At 41.7% G+C, this 14,601-nt stretch overlaps 1 long non-coding RNA gene across 1 annotated transcript; it reads right to left on the reverse strand.

The window, feature by feature from the left end:
• Window positions 1-3,319: 3,319 nt before the first annotated feature.
• LOC146261666 (uncharacterized) lies at window positions 3,320-6,721 on the reverse strand. Its single transcript, XR_014724706.1, has 2 exons — window positions 6,626-6,721; window positions 3,320-4,181 (listed from the first exon to the last, which is right to left on the reverse strand). It is a non-coding gene; the product is annotated as an uncharacterized LOC146261666 (long non-coding RNA).
• Window positions 6,722-14,601: the final 7,880 nt, after the last annotated feature.

Genomic DNA, 14,601 nt, shown 5'->3' on the forward strand with positions numbered 1-14,601 from the left:
CTGAGCCGCCGGATGGTGGTCCAGAACCTTTTTGAAGCCGTTCGGAAGTCATTCTCCATGGCCTCGCCGAACTCCTCCCATGCCCGGGTTTTTGCCTCCGCGACCGCCACATCAGCTACACATCAGCTGCCTCAGGAGTCTTACCAGCCAATAAAGTCCGATAGGCCTCCTTCTTCAGCTTGACGGCATCCCTCACCTCCAGAGTCCACCACCGGGTCCGAGGGTTACCGCCGCGACATGCACCGACTGCCTTGCGGCCGCAGCTCCGGTCAGCCGCTTCAACAATGGAGGCCCGGAACATGGCCCATTCGGACTCAATGTCCCGGCTCCCCCCGAGACATGATCGAAGCTCTCTCGGAGGTGGGAGTTGAAGCTCCTTCTGACAGAGGGTTCCGCCAGCCGGTCCCAGCAGACCCTCACATTACGTTTGAGCCTGCCAGGCCTGGCCGGCGTCTTCCCCCACCATTGAAGCCAACTCACCACCAGGTGGTGATCAGTTGACAGCTCCGCCCCTCTCTTCACCCGAGTGTCCAAGACATGCGGCCCCAAGTCCGACGACACGACTACAAAGTCGATCATTGAACTGAGACCTCGGGTGTCCTGGTGCCAAGTGCACATATGAACACCCTTATGCTTGAACATGGTGTTCGTTATAGACAAGCCGTGTCTAGCACAGAAGTCCAACAACAAAACACCACTCGGGTTCAGATCGGGGGGGCCGTTCCTCCCAATCACGCCCCTCCAGGTCTCACTGTCATTGCCCACATGAGCATTGAAGTCCCCCAGGAGGACGAGGGAATCCCCGGGAGGAGTGCTTTCCAGCACCCCCCCACGCTTTGTCTGGTCTTTCACCTGGAACCTGTTTGCCTTGGGTGACCCTACCAGGGGCATAAAGCCCCCGACAACATAGCTTACAGGATCACTAGGACACGCAAACCCCTCCACCGCGGTAAGGTGGTGACTCAAGGAGGGGGATGTTAAATGTACCGTGCATTATGTACACTGCATAATATACTAACCCCCTTGTGTTAGAATATTAAGCTAGACCTTAATATTCTGAATTGGCCAACTTTAGACATTTCATAAACAACATGTTCAACTTTGTGCATAAATATATGTGACTCTGGGACTTTGCCTAATGTAGCCTACTCTAGGCCTACAATTTGTTTTTCTAGTCATCAAAACAAGCATTTCATGGCTAAATATTTAGTGTCATTCATTTTACGAAAACTATGCACCTCGACTGGGGAACTGGGATGAATGCAACCATAGCCTATAATGACTCCAAGCGCAGAGCAAAAGTGTTATGCTGAAACTTTACAACCACTAAAGTGTGAGTGAAAAACAATCTGTGTGCGCTATGCCCCATGTATTGTCAGAAGGGATTCAAACATTCAATAGCCTACCAAATGGCAAAGGAATGCACCAGATCTCTCTCAGACAATGCAACATAGCGGAATGGAGATTAAATCTGTTCACATTTGTTGTCTATTATTGTTCTTACAGCCGATATGGCCCAGTTTCCCAGATATGGATTAAGCCTCATCCTTTTTCTCTTACTTTTGGACTACAGGTTTAATCCATGTCTGGGAAACTGGGCCATTAATAATGTGCACACCTTGCTCGGGTTTAATTAATGGCACTCTGTACCTAACCCTAACCCTAACCTTGCTCCAATAATTTACAACTCAGTTCAAACATGCTCTGACTAACACAGCTCTCTATCCTGTATAAGTTCCCATCCCTTTCCAGTGGAAAAAACCAAACCCTCTTTTTATTTAGTCTCAATTACATTAAATGGGATTGCAAAACCGATTTTACCTTGTCATAGTTGAAAAATTACAGTTTGGTGTGTAAAATAGACATACAGTGAACCTTAAAGTCCATTGAAAACTCTTTCTTATAAAAACGTCACTTCTCACTACTATTTCAAAACTGCAACTTGCAAACGCTAGCTTTTGAAACAGTGTGACGTCACAAGTTGCAGCATCAACTTTTTCACGCCCCAAAATTTACATTTACCCGCCCTCTGGTTTTCTGGTCCAGGAACATAAACGGAGGTCATGTTGATCTCCAACACTTTGTTAGCTTGCTGCACGCTGCTCTGTACTTCCAGAAGAATTACAAAAAAGAAAGATACGTTTTCAAGATATTGAAAATGGAGTGCCGTAAATGCAATGTTCCAAGCTGTACCGAGAATCCTGACACTTTTCACCATCTTCCCAAAGAACAAGACACTAGACAGGCATGGCTGATACTTATCTATGGGAATATCCCTATTAAGTACGGCGCTTAAGTATTAATTTGCTCAGACCATTTCACCGAGGACACTTTCAAAACCTGGGGACAATTTAAAGAAGGATTTGCTAAGCCGCTGTTGCTGAAAAGAGGTGCTGTTCCAACCCTATGCTCATCACAAATGCAAGCTGTAAGTATGATTTTGTCGCTCAAAGTTAGCCTATTAGCAATGCTAAAGTCTCCTGTATCTAGCATAGGTAGAATGCTAAATATGTTTCTAAACACATCAACATACCTTACTTAGGGTTCGTTTTTGGAAAAGTGGTTCGGATTGCTTCGTGCAAAAAAAATTTTTAATTGAAAACAACACTGAAAACAATACTTGCTACGACTCGGGACAACACTCTCTGGAGTAGCTTCGGTCCTGCGGATATCCAGACCGACATTATACAAACTCATGCGGGAATATAACATAAGGCACACAAAATGTTGTGACATTTCCGTTTAAGAATTGGATGCAACCATAAGTGACATCAAATCAGAGCATCCTCATGTAGGAGAAGTTATGCTTATTGGACATTTACGTGCCAGAAACATTGTGGTGCAGACACATCGTCTCAGAGACTCCGTAAAAGGGGTTGATGCTGCTGGGGTGGAGTCCAGGAAAACAGGAATAATACAAAGACGAGTATACACTGTGCCTTTTCCAAACTATGTATGGCATGTAGATGGCAATCATAAACTTATTAGATGGAAATTAGTTGTCCATTAAGCAATGGATGGTTACAGTAGAATGTAAACGTTTGTCCAGTGTTCCAACAACAACTGGGCTGAACCTGTTATGGACCTTTTCAATACAGCCATCAGTGAATTTGGCCGGCCACTTCATATCAGAACAGATCATGGAGGGGAGAATGTCCGTATTTGGGAAGACATGAGTGCACAGAGGTGACAATTCTGCGTTGACTGGAATCTCTGTACATAATCAACAAATCGAACGATTCAATCGGGACCTGAACAGAAACTGACGTGATGTGTTTGCACCTATTTTCTACGAGCTAGAGTCAATGGAGGCTTTGGACACAGACAATGAATCTGATTTATTTTCTCTCCATTATGTGCACATTCCCAGGCTCAATCGGACATTGGATGAGTTTAAAGCTGCATTTAATAATCATTCAATCTCCTCTGAAGCCAACAGAACCCCAGTTCAGCTTTTCACACTAGACAGACATCTTCTGTTATTTAACAATCCTGAAACTGCAACTGACGAAAGAACAGTGGACTTAGTATCAGCATCTCTTGCACATGACTCTTTTTGCCCACTTAACCACCAGGACTTGCAAGAATTGGTTGTTGCAGTAAACCCTCTTGAAAATTCATTAGAGCCACCAAAAAAATGGTAATCAAATTCATCAACATCTGCCAGATTATTTCTGTTAACAAAGATCTGAAACTCATTTGAGCATGTGTGAACAAGGGGAAGGTGTTTTGTGTCATCATGGACAAAACTCAGTTGGAGTTGGAACAAATCCAATTGCAGGAACTTTGCTGCTTCCCGTTGCAAAAGCTAGAATGTGTCCCGGATTTAGTGGCAGGATAAACATGCTTTCTGCCTCAGTGAGGTTCTGGCATTAAGACGTTCCCCAACCTCCTTCTCTACAAGGGTGGAAAAGGTAGAAAACATGTACAAAACAGAATTATCTTCACATATCTTTAAGTACATTTTGCCACAGATTATAGACAGTGAAATTATAGTATAGTTGTTATCCTCAAAATAGGTAGGAATAAGGCAGAACACAGCAGGAGGACAGTGTGTGTTGTTCTGTGTCAAGTGATGGAGATTGAAGCTTTTGAAACTGTATGGACTAGTCTGGGAGTCAGAGTGTTGTCCCGAGCCGTAGCAAGCACTCGATGTCTTCTTTAGAAATGACAGTATCATCCTAAAAAATAGGAAAAACAGACAAGAAATGTACTATTTTGATGATATCATTTTGGAATGCACATAATGTACCACCCCCGCCACCCACTAACTAGGTTATGGTCAATTCTTTGCTGAATCTCACATTTTTGTAGCCTGGCTGCCAGCCCAACTTCTCCCGCCCACAAAAAAATTTGGTCGGGAAGTTGGGTCTGGAGGGTCTCGTATTGGGGACAACTACAGAAAACCCAGAATCGGGACGGACCAATGAAATTGCCAGGGCGCGCTTTATACGATGAAGGACAAATGATCAACAGTAACGTAATCAACAACGTCACGAAAGAGCCCTTGGGTTGAATTCGTTTTCAACAAACAACATAATACGTTGCTCTGATTGGTTGTAGGTCTATCCAATTGAGCGTAGAGGCATTTGTTTTACGAGTTTGGTTGAAACACGCTCCGTACTCACAACCCAACGGAGAGTTTTCAGACTCATATTCTGACTAGAATTATGAGTATGACAACGTCAGGCTAGAAAACTGTCAGAATGTGGTACAAATCAGATCAAGAAGCAGATAGCCTACATGCGAACTTTACGAAAATCAATATCTATTAGTACTGTAGTATTATGCGTGCAGGGCCTATACGTTGCTCTTTTTGCTTCGTGTTTATAGTTTAACTGCTTAAGTATTGTGTCGGATAAATAAACTGTAAACCTGAATGTCTGGCTCCGTCGTTGGTCTAGCTTTGCAAAACAAATTAAGCCTATACCTTTGTTACTATTATAATGATGATGAGTGTTGTTTACTATTACTAGCTTATTGTTAATGCCATCGTTGTGGTGTTAACTGACATAAAGTTCTAACAATATAACGACCATATTGGGTCGACCACCAATATAACGACCACAATATTGACATTATCAGACATGATTTATTCATCTTTGTCTTTGCCTCAGAATAACATGTCAACAGTATATAATGACGCCGTAACATGCCCCGATGTTATAACTAATTATATTAGGCTATAATTAAGTTTGTCATGCCATGAGCATAATAGCGTTCATTACAAAATTGTTAAATCTGCTTCAATATAACTGAAATTAACTGTACAAACAACCTTCATGTATGTGCAACCATTTGTAAAACGTGCTACAATAAAGGCAGGCAGTTGTAGATTATCAAATCCTTTCTCCTTGTTCTCATTCAGCTCAGGTAAATCAGCGATTTGCTGATGCTCCCTTTTGTGCTCGTTCATTGTTCGTATCCGCGAGCACGTTTCCAGGTAACTTTTCTTGAAGTAAGAAAATAAATGGGCTGCTAGTAGTACCCATTTCGGATTGGTTTCAATCTTAGCAAAAATCAGGAAAAGTTATTCTGTGAAAAAGCCAGTAGTATGAGCCAGGTTCGAGAATCGAACAAAAATTATTGGGGGAGAGAGTTTTAGATATGTTGACTGGAGTTAATAGAATAAAAACGACCGGACGAGTCGGGTAGAAAATCGGAAATGCAATACCACCTACATCCACCGGGGCTGTTGCCTCAAGCCGAGGGGTGGGGGCTTGGTTCGTCCTGTTTATCACGGTAACCCCGCCCCTGACGCAAGCGGTTCTAAATAGTGACCAATCACAGCCAAGGGGGTGTCCGTAGGTCTCCGTAGCTCTCTGAAATTACGACGGATAGTTAGAAAATTCAGGAGGTGTACGTCTATGGGGTGCGGAAAGGGACATTCCTAGGCTTACCAGGAGAAGGAGCAGCCTAACCATAGGTCGCTGCCAGACCGTGTGGATTTTTGGGACTAATGGGACTGCAAACGAGAGACTGGCGGCGACTTGAGGCATGTTCGAAAGTATAAAAAACCTTACGCCTACTCAGGGGCGCAGGCAGAAATTGTATTTTGGGCGGGCCAGTGCAAAAGTGAATGGGCCTACAATTTTTCCTATAAAAAAAAAGACTTATAATAATTAGCGCTACGTTTTGGCAGACATTTTTGTTGGATGCCCTGTTTCAATTTGTTGTTGTTGCTCGCGTTTAAAGCTTTGTAGTCTAGCACATGTGGTTAGTTTACGTAACAGAAGTGAATTTGACGGATACAGTGTAGACAGAGAGCGTCCGATGCTACGCGACAGTCGTACGCTTGCACCCAGTTACGACACCGTGTTAGAGCTGTAGAAAAAAATAATAGACCAACTGCAAAAACAGTGACACCTTTAGCCTACTTTGCAATATTCAGCAAAGGCAACAACAAACACTATCTAAACATCATGTTCAACCAACAGAGCTCAATAAAGGCTGGACAAACAAGCATAGTGGAACGAACAGGCTACTCAGTGGAGACTGGGGTAGATGACAAGCGCAGAGCGCACACTTACTACAAGTACAAAACGGAGCAGGCAGAAGGCAAAAAATGAATCTAAGCAGAATTCGATACACATTGAGGCATAATGACAGGGCAAATGTAGCCTACCAGACGACAGGCTAAAAACGTCCGGGGCACGTCACTTGTTTAGCCATTATTGTGGCGATGTTAGTAGGCTACATTGGCTAAAAAGCAGCTAGTCTAGCAAAGTCAGCTGGCTAAAGGCCGCCCAGAGTCTTCGGAACCCCTAACAACCACAGCTAACTCTTATCGTTCTGCAACTTGCTTCAACAGTTTACATTTTATTCGTAAAACAAATTAAACACACGCACCAGTCAACTATAAATCAGATTTATGTTAATATATCTTCTTAAATACATTTGAATAATAAAAATAAACTAAAAATGCATTTTGATCAAACTTGCCTGGGCGGGCCAGTGAGTAATGTGGGCGAGCCAGTGCCGCCCTGGCCCAATACTGGCTACGCCCCTGCGCCTACTAAGTACGTTTGAGATAAGTACGTCGCCACTCAAGGCTGATTTATACTTCTGCGTTTTTACGCACACGCACACGGGGAACGCCCTCTCCGTCAAGAAACGCCCTCTGCGTGTCCTCGCAGAACCCTCGCAGAGCTCTGCGTGTACCTCCTGATTTTCCTGACTATCCGTCTGTCCGTGCTCTTTTTACGGATACCCCTTGGCTGTGATTGGTCCGTATTAAGAACCGCTTGCGTCAGGGGCGGGAGGGGTTGCCGACCAACAAGAGAACAGAATCCTTTGACCGCCATTGTTGTAAGTTTTTACAATTCACATTTCAACTAAACAGTACATGTAAATCAACATCTGAATTGAAATGTGGGAAGAGGCCCCGGGGAAGACCCAGGACACGCTGGAGGGACTATGTCACTCGGCTGGCCTGGGAACGCCTCGGGGTCCCCCAGGAAGAGGTGGTGGAAGTGGCGGGGGAGAGGGAAGCCTGGGCCTCCCTGCTTAGGTCGTTGCCCCCGCGACCCGATCCCCGGACAAGCGGCAGATGACGACGACGACGACGAATTGAAATGTGACGAGACATGGGCAGTGTAGTTGCTAAGAATGTGCTTATTTTATTGATGAAGCGGCTAATTTGTAAATTTTTGACTTTTCGATAACCTAGCGAGCATTGCAGTGCAGCGCCATATACTGTTCTAGCGGTGAATAGCTTTCAGCACGCAGAGCCGTCGGAGTAGTATAAATTCAACCAACCCGTCCGACTCCGTGCGTGCGTCTGTCCGTTAACGGAGATGCAGAAGTATAAATCGGCCTAAGCCGTGTGAGACAGACGTCGTCGCCAAACAACACACCTACTAAGTAGCTAAGTCGCCGCCGTCACTGACTTGTTTTGTCAAACCTTATTGAGTGAAATCAAGTCATGCATAAGGCTACATGTTTCATATGTTAAAATGTCTTTATTTAGAACTTCATTTACTTGTTTTTTCAAACCTTTTTGAGTGAAATCAAGTCGTGCATAAGGCTACATGTTTTATATGTTAAAATGTCTTTATTGAAAACTATAGTAGCCAACTGTGCACAGCCTGTAGCATAGAGGATTTTACCGCAGGTGCAGGGAGTGCTTTTGCACCCCCCTACTGTTGGGATGAAAACATTACATTTTCAAATTAATGTAAAAAAACGAAGAAATGTTTATAGAACACTTTAAAGTGATGTCAGAGTTGTATGTTCTATCATGATTTGTTGTACTCTAATTATTAATTCTCTAGTAGATCTAGTATTAATTTTGAGCATGTGTTTGCACCCCCAGTTTTGAAACCTAGAATTGCCTCTAGCCTGTAGTATGCTCATTGTTTATAGGCTATTCACATTTTGTTGGTGTTCCTTTGTCCTATTGTTGCAGTGGATTTAACAATTTTACATTGATATGTGGTTATAATAATTCAAACCTTTCAAAGTGCCAATACACACATCTGTATAAGACCGGCATGAGGTGTGTAGCCAACCAGTACTTGTTTAAAGCTGTCATAACCAGGTTCATAGGAAAATTAGATGCATACTTAGGGACTTCAGGAAGTGAAATAACGATAACACTGTATTTATTTAATAAAATGTGCTTACAAAGAAACTGTTGCATGTGAGGGTCATGTAAATCAGTAGTGTAGGGAGTGGATGTGGGATCAGTGCAAGTGTAGTGTGTAGAGAATCATTACAAACTAAAAAGCAAACAGTGATGTTCCTGCTAGTTATGGAGAGACCCAGCTTGTTAGGGTACAGGACCGAGGCACAGATCACAGGTGTGCTCTAGCAGCAATCACAGCTCCTCTACCTGCCAGCCATCCTGCAACAGAAACAAAGACACAGAAACAGACAGGAAAAGGAGACCCAAACAATGCACATGGGGCCAACAATCTAACATGGTTTATGCCATCATCAGAACAGGCATAATTTCCCAATCACTACAAGTCATTCAGGTAATGGTAATTTCCTATTGACAGCTGTGAACAGTGTCCTTTCTCAAGTAGGATTTAACAATTATAGCCTCCGAAGAAGCCGTGCTTGCACTGAACCACAACCTAGAATAGTCTACGTGACCAATACAGTTTGTTTCATGCTTGTAAAGTTTGCATTCATTACATTTGTTATAGTGCTTGTATTTTGTTGTTTCCCAACATGTGGCAACAGTGTAGAGTAATTGTATTGAGTTTATTTGATGTGTTTGCTAACTTGGTGGTGCCAATGAGTTACTAATGAATGTAGCCTATTGCTAACGGGAGTTTTAATTTATAATTTTGTCTTCTGACTACAGTTCTCTGTTTAGCACTGGTGTAGAAGTGCAAAATAGCAAATTAAACATCTTCAGACCATCAGTAAAGGTTTACATTTTTTTTGTGCACCAACACTAACAAAACCAGCAGACTGTTATAACCTGATACAAAAGTTTATTTTTTACACACTAGCCTATTGATATTGCTCATAATATAAAGCTTTAACACATGATTCTATACCATTAAATTCACAACTGCAGACAAACTTACAGGGTTAAGACTGAAGACATTAGATAGTACCCAATTGCTGTGAAAGTACCAAGTCAATGAAGTGAATCACCGAGTACAAGTACAAGACAAAATCAACATATTCATTATAGATCTTTAAAGTGCAGGTGTCTGATAAAAGGTTGAGCAACTCAGAAGACTGGAATACACTATATAGGCCATACCACACTGATGCAACCAGTCAGTATGTTCCATATAGTGCATCTGTAAAAGTTAGTGAGGATGACAGTCCATGCCAAACTTCTTCATTCTCCTCAGGAAGAATAGGCGTTTTCAGGCCACACATTTGTAGTCACAATATCCAGATTTAATTCATATCCATCTTGAATCACACACCTGAACTGGTCATACTATATTGAGGATAAGAACTACGGTTTTCCAATTATAAAAAAATCTGTATGGTTATTTAAGGATGATCATCCTCCATTAATAAGATTTCACACAGCAATTCTTTAAACAATATTATCTGTCCACCATACTTCAGACAACTGCATTTTTAACCATTTTTATAATATATCAAATATTCTGGGAGTGCAGGATTCTAGTCGGGTATTAAAGTACTATGCGTTTGTAGGGTGTTTAATATTTGCCAAACAGCAAAAACTTCCCCTATGGTTTAATGGAAGAGGGGAAACTGAATAGTGTGTTACATTAACCAAATTATGTCAATACCAATGGAAATTGTAGTTATTTGACTATGGGTTAAATCTGAGCAAGAATGGTCAAAGTAAGGTGAAATTAGATATACTTTTAAGAACATTGCAAATGAATGAAATCAATTACAAGGTAAAGATTTTACAAAGCGACGGTTTTAAATCTTACCTACTCTACCTTGATTATTGTAAACCAGAGAGAGTAAGAGGTGAGGAAGAAGGAATAGGACAAGCCAGAGCTGAGGAGAAGGTCTCAGGAGATGAATACACAGAACAATGCTTCACAATTCCCTTTATGCACAAGAACAACCAATCACACCACATCTTGACCCTTACTTATCAACACATGACTTAGCAATGTGACACTAAGTTACACAATGAGGTGTGAGACCCATCAAGCAGAGACTACGTCCAGCAACTCTAGATTTTAGAATGAGAGATTGGGACAGGGTGACATCCAGCCTTATAAACTCAGCAAGTTATGATGGAGTCCGACCATTATGTGCTTTGTAGGTGAGATGAAGGATTAGATTAGAGGAATTAGATTCTGTATTTACAGGGAGGCAGTTGAGAGAAGCTATTACAGTTTTTCTGGATTGCTTAAGCACAATTTTCAAAACAGGGCGCGTGTTTTCAAAACACTACACACAATTAGCAAAACCACACACCCAATTAGCAAAACACTACAGATCCTTTGCATAATTAAACACTCTTGTAAAAACTATACACTTCTGTTTAAAAACCACACTTTGTTACCATATGAAACACACACGTTTCACATTACTATACTCTGTTTGCACGAGTTACACTCTTCTGTGATAAACCTAAAACACTTTTACTTCCCTATGATTAGAGTAGGCTACCATCAACAAAGTAAAAATATAATAAATTCCCCAAACACTACACAAGACCAATGTTGCAGACTGAAGAAACTCATTAATTTCTCAACACGCCCAAAATATTGACATGGAGATTAATAGTACTGTAACTAAATGTAGCTTTACGTATTGTACTGTAAGTTTACTGTAAAAAAACATTGTCTCTTTGCCAAGCTGGATCTGGCCAGAGAATTTCATCAACATCACAGGCAATGTTGTCATTAGCAAGACACCTTGGAAAGAAATGTATTGAATGACAAATCCATCCTTGCATTGCTGCTACCTCCATCTGGTCACAGGCCTCCTCCATGGCTTGGATGAGGGGTACCTCAGCCTGGAGACGGAGATCATATACCTTCCACCGCCATGCCGAGAAAAACTCTTCTATAGGGTTGAGGAATGGAGAGTATGGTGGAAGACATAGGACGGTGAAATGTGGATGTTGCTGAAACCAGTTCTGAACCAGAGCAGAGCGGTGAAAAGACACATTGTCCCAGACAACAATGTATTGCATATGATAGATTGGATTTGCTGCGGTTATGTTGTGCAATTGGTCCAAGAATGTAAGTATGAGTGCTGTGTTGTAAGGGCCCATATTGGCATGGCGGTGGAGGACCCCATTCTGTGTAATGGCTGCACAGAGTGTTATATTACCCCCACGTTGCCCTGGGACATTGACTATAGCCCTGTGACCAATGATGTTTCTTCCCCTCCTTTGTGCTCTCGTCAGGTTGAACCCAGCCTCATCTACGTAAATGAACTCATGCTGGACCTCCTCTCAATCCATTCGTAAAACTCTCTGAAGAACAGTGTCAGGCAAAATTGTGTAGATGTAGTATACATATTACAGTACAGTAAAAGATTATGAGACAGTATGCAAGATCACACTGCTAAAGTGAATACATACCTCTGCATAATCATGTTGAGACCTGATGGATATCGTTGAAACTGGCGTGGTCATTGACAATGTTAGTTCGGAGCTGATTGAGTGTTATAGCATTGTTGGCCAAAAGCATGTTTACTATCTCCCTCTCTTGCTGTTCTGTGAACATAGGAGGCCTTCCCGCTTGTCGTTCCTGACCCTTACAGTTTTTCACAATTGCTAAAACACTAAAACCCATTGGCTGAACAAAGTTATCAGTTGCCTAAACTCATGTAGCTAATTGTGCAGTCTGTTGTCAATACCTTAAACCATTTCACATGGTAAAACACAATTTGCAAATCTCACATAGACTTTTCAGCAAAACTCTAAACACATTCTCATTCTCAAAACACATTCTGCACTCTAATGGACATGTCATCCATACTGGTAAACACAAATGGCAACAATCAAATACAAATAGAAAAAACATGTCATTGACTAAACACAACCACTCAAAATTGATTTCACTTGTTTTTAAATGATGTGACAACCAATATAAGCCAGTTCAGAGAGCAAACAGGTTGTTGACGGTGGGAAAATATTCCTTGTGATGTCAATGACCCTGACCCAGCGCAAAGACAAGAAGAAGCACATTGATCACATGTTCACTCCTTTGATTTTTGTCCCTTTTACTGTATAGTATTGTATACTGTAGTACAGTGCATTGTAAGCTCTATATTGTACAATTACGTACGTAACAAATGGTATGGCCCTGAACATTGCACTTTCCATTTGTTACAGTAACAGTACTGAATGCTCAATAGATTTAGACTGGTTGCAGGTTTATATCAACAAAGAACAAGAGTGAGTTGTGGGTAGTGAGATGCAGGGTATAGTACTCTGATATATCGGCCGATATAGAAAATTACTGTAATGAAATAAAAAATCCAGAAACGAATAACAAAACAAACAGATTTCCCTAACATTCTGCCCCACTCGTGTTGCCAACAGGGACGTTGTAGAGTGCCCTTTGGTGACAAACTATGCAAGGCCAGTGTAGTACTGTATAGGGGTACAAGGAGGAGAAAGAACAAGAACAATTGCAAAGAGCAAAGCAGAGTAGTAATTTCTGATAAATGTTGAGCTACTATGATAGAACATGTTTTCATTCATCAAAAGACAATGACGGATACATATGAAATTAGTTTTGAGATTACGTAAAAATGCCTCCTTGAGAACTATATGTTTTGAACTATGTGTTTTCAATTTTTTGGTGTATTGTTTACTGACTGCTTGATAGTGTATATCAGTTTGATCACTTTGTTTATGATTTGAGAGCAGTGTTTGATTTTGAGTACAGGTAAATCTGTTCTGAGGTGAAAGTTTGATTTTGAGGACAGGTAAAACTGTTTTGAGGCGAAAGTTTCATTTTGCAAGAGAATTCGAGGTTTTTTAAATAGTGCTTGAAGATGAGGTTTTGTGTTTACAGTTTTGAGAAAATGGGTGACTGTTTCAAGAATGTGTTTTAGCAATTGTGAAAAACTGTAATCCCATGTAGAAAAAAAACAGTATACAATAGTACAGTAATTTCACAGGAAAAGGTAACAGAAGTGCTGATAGTGCATAGAATACAGTACTGTAAGCAGTTACTGAAACCGTGCAGATGTGTTTGATATGATGATATTTTTACAATACCTATTTTCCAGTCTAAATGTTCTTATCACACTTGCCACTGTGTATCGGCTTAGATTTGGCTGTACTTGCAGTCCAGCCTCCCTCAGCGTCAGGCCATGGTTGACAACTTGGTCAACCATTGTTGCGCAGATCTCAATTGACAGATTCGGTCCTCTTTGAGTACCTGCTTGTCTTCCTCTTCCTCTACCTCCAGCATGGCCTCCATCTCTTCCTCTGTTGATTCCTCCTCTGTTGATTCCTCTTCCTCCCCTTCTTCCTCCCCTTCTTCTCCTCCTTGTCCTCCTTGTCCTTCTCCTCGTTCTCCTCCCCGTCTTACTCTTTCTCTGACTCTTTCCATTGTGCTTGAAAACCGATGAACTCACCTGCTGCTTTTTATAGTGCTTACACACCTGATTAGTGTACTACTTCTAATTTTAGTGTGTAAGCCAGGGGTCGGCAACGCTATGCGCGCGAGCATTAATGTCAACTTCTGAATTCACCTCACATCAAAACCTTGACTAGGTCCTAGTAATCCTAATCTCACTGGATGAGACAGTATTTATGTGCACCAACGATGACGACCCACCACGTTGGGATGACACTGACGACCATGTTGATAGAGAGAGTTTGTTAAAATAATGAAATTATTCAAACAGACCACCAATGGGCTCATTCACATGGTTTATTATCATTAGTTATTTGTAGTATACCTATTCTCCATGTAGGCCTAGTTGTTGCGAGTGTAGGTATTGCAAGGGCACCTATCGCAGCATCTCAATAGGCAGTGACCCAGACACTGGCCCGCCATCTAGTGACGAGGAAAAATACTGGCCCGCGGACCAAGTTACTTGCCGACCCCTGGTGTAAGCTATCCAAAAAAACTGTAATGGAAGAAATATGATCTCTCTTCCTAGTTTGTCAAGTCAATTTTATTGATCTCACTAGGGGACATTTGTTTGTAGACAGGAACCAAA

This window comes from Hypomesus nipponensis, chromosome 12 (assembly GCF_054491055.1).
Source record: "Hypomesus nipponensis isolate SF chromosome 12, ASM5449105v1, whole genome shotgun sequence".
NCBI lineage: Eukaryota > Metazoa > Chordata > Actinopteri > Osmeriformes > Osmeridae > Hypomesus > Hypomesus nipponensis.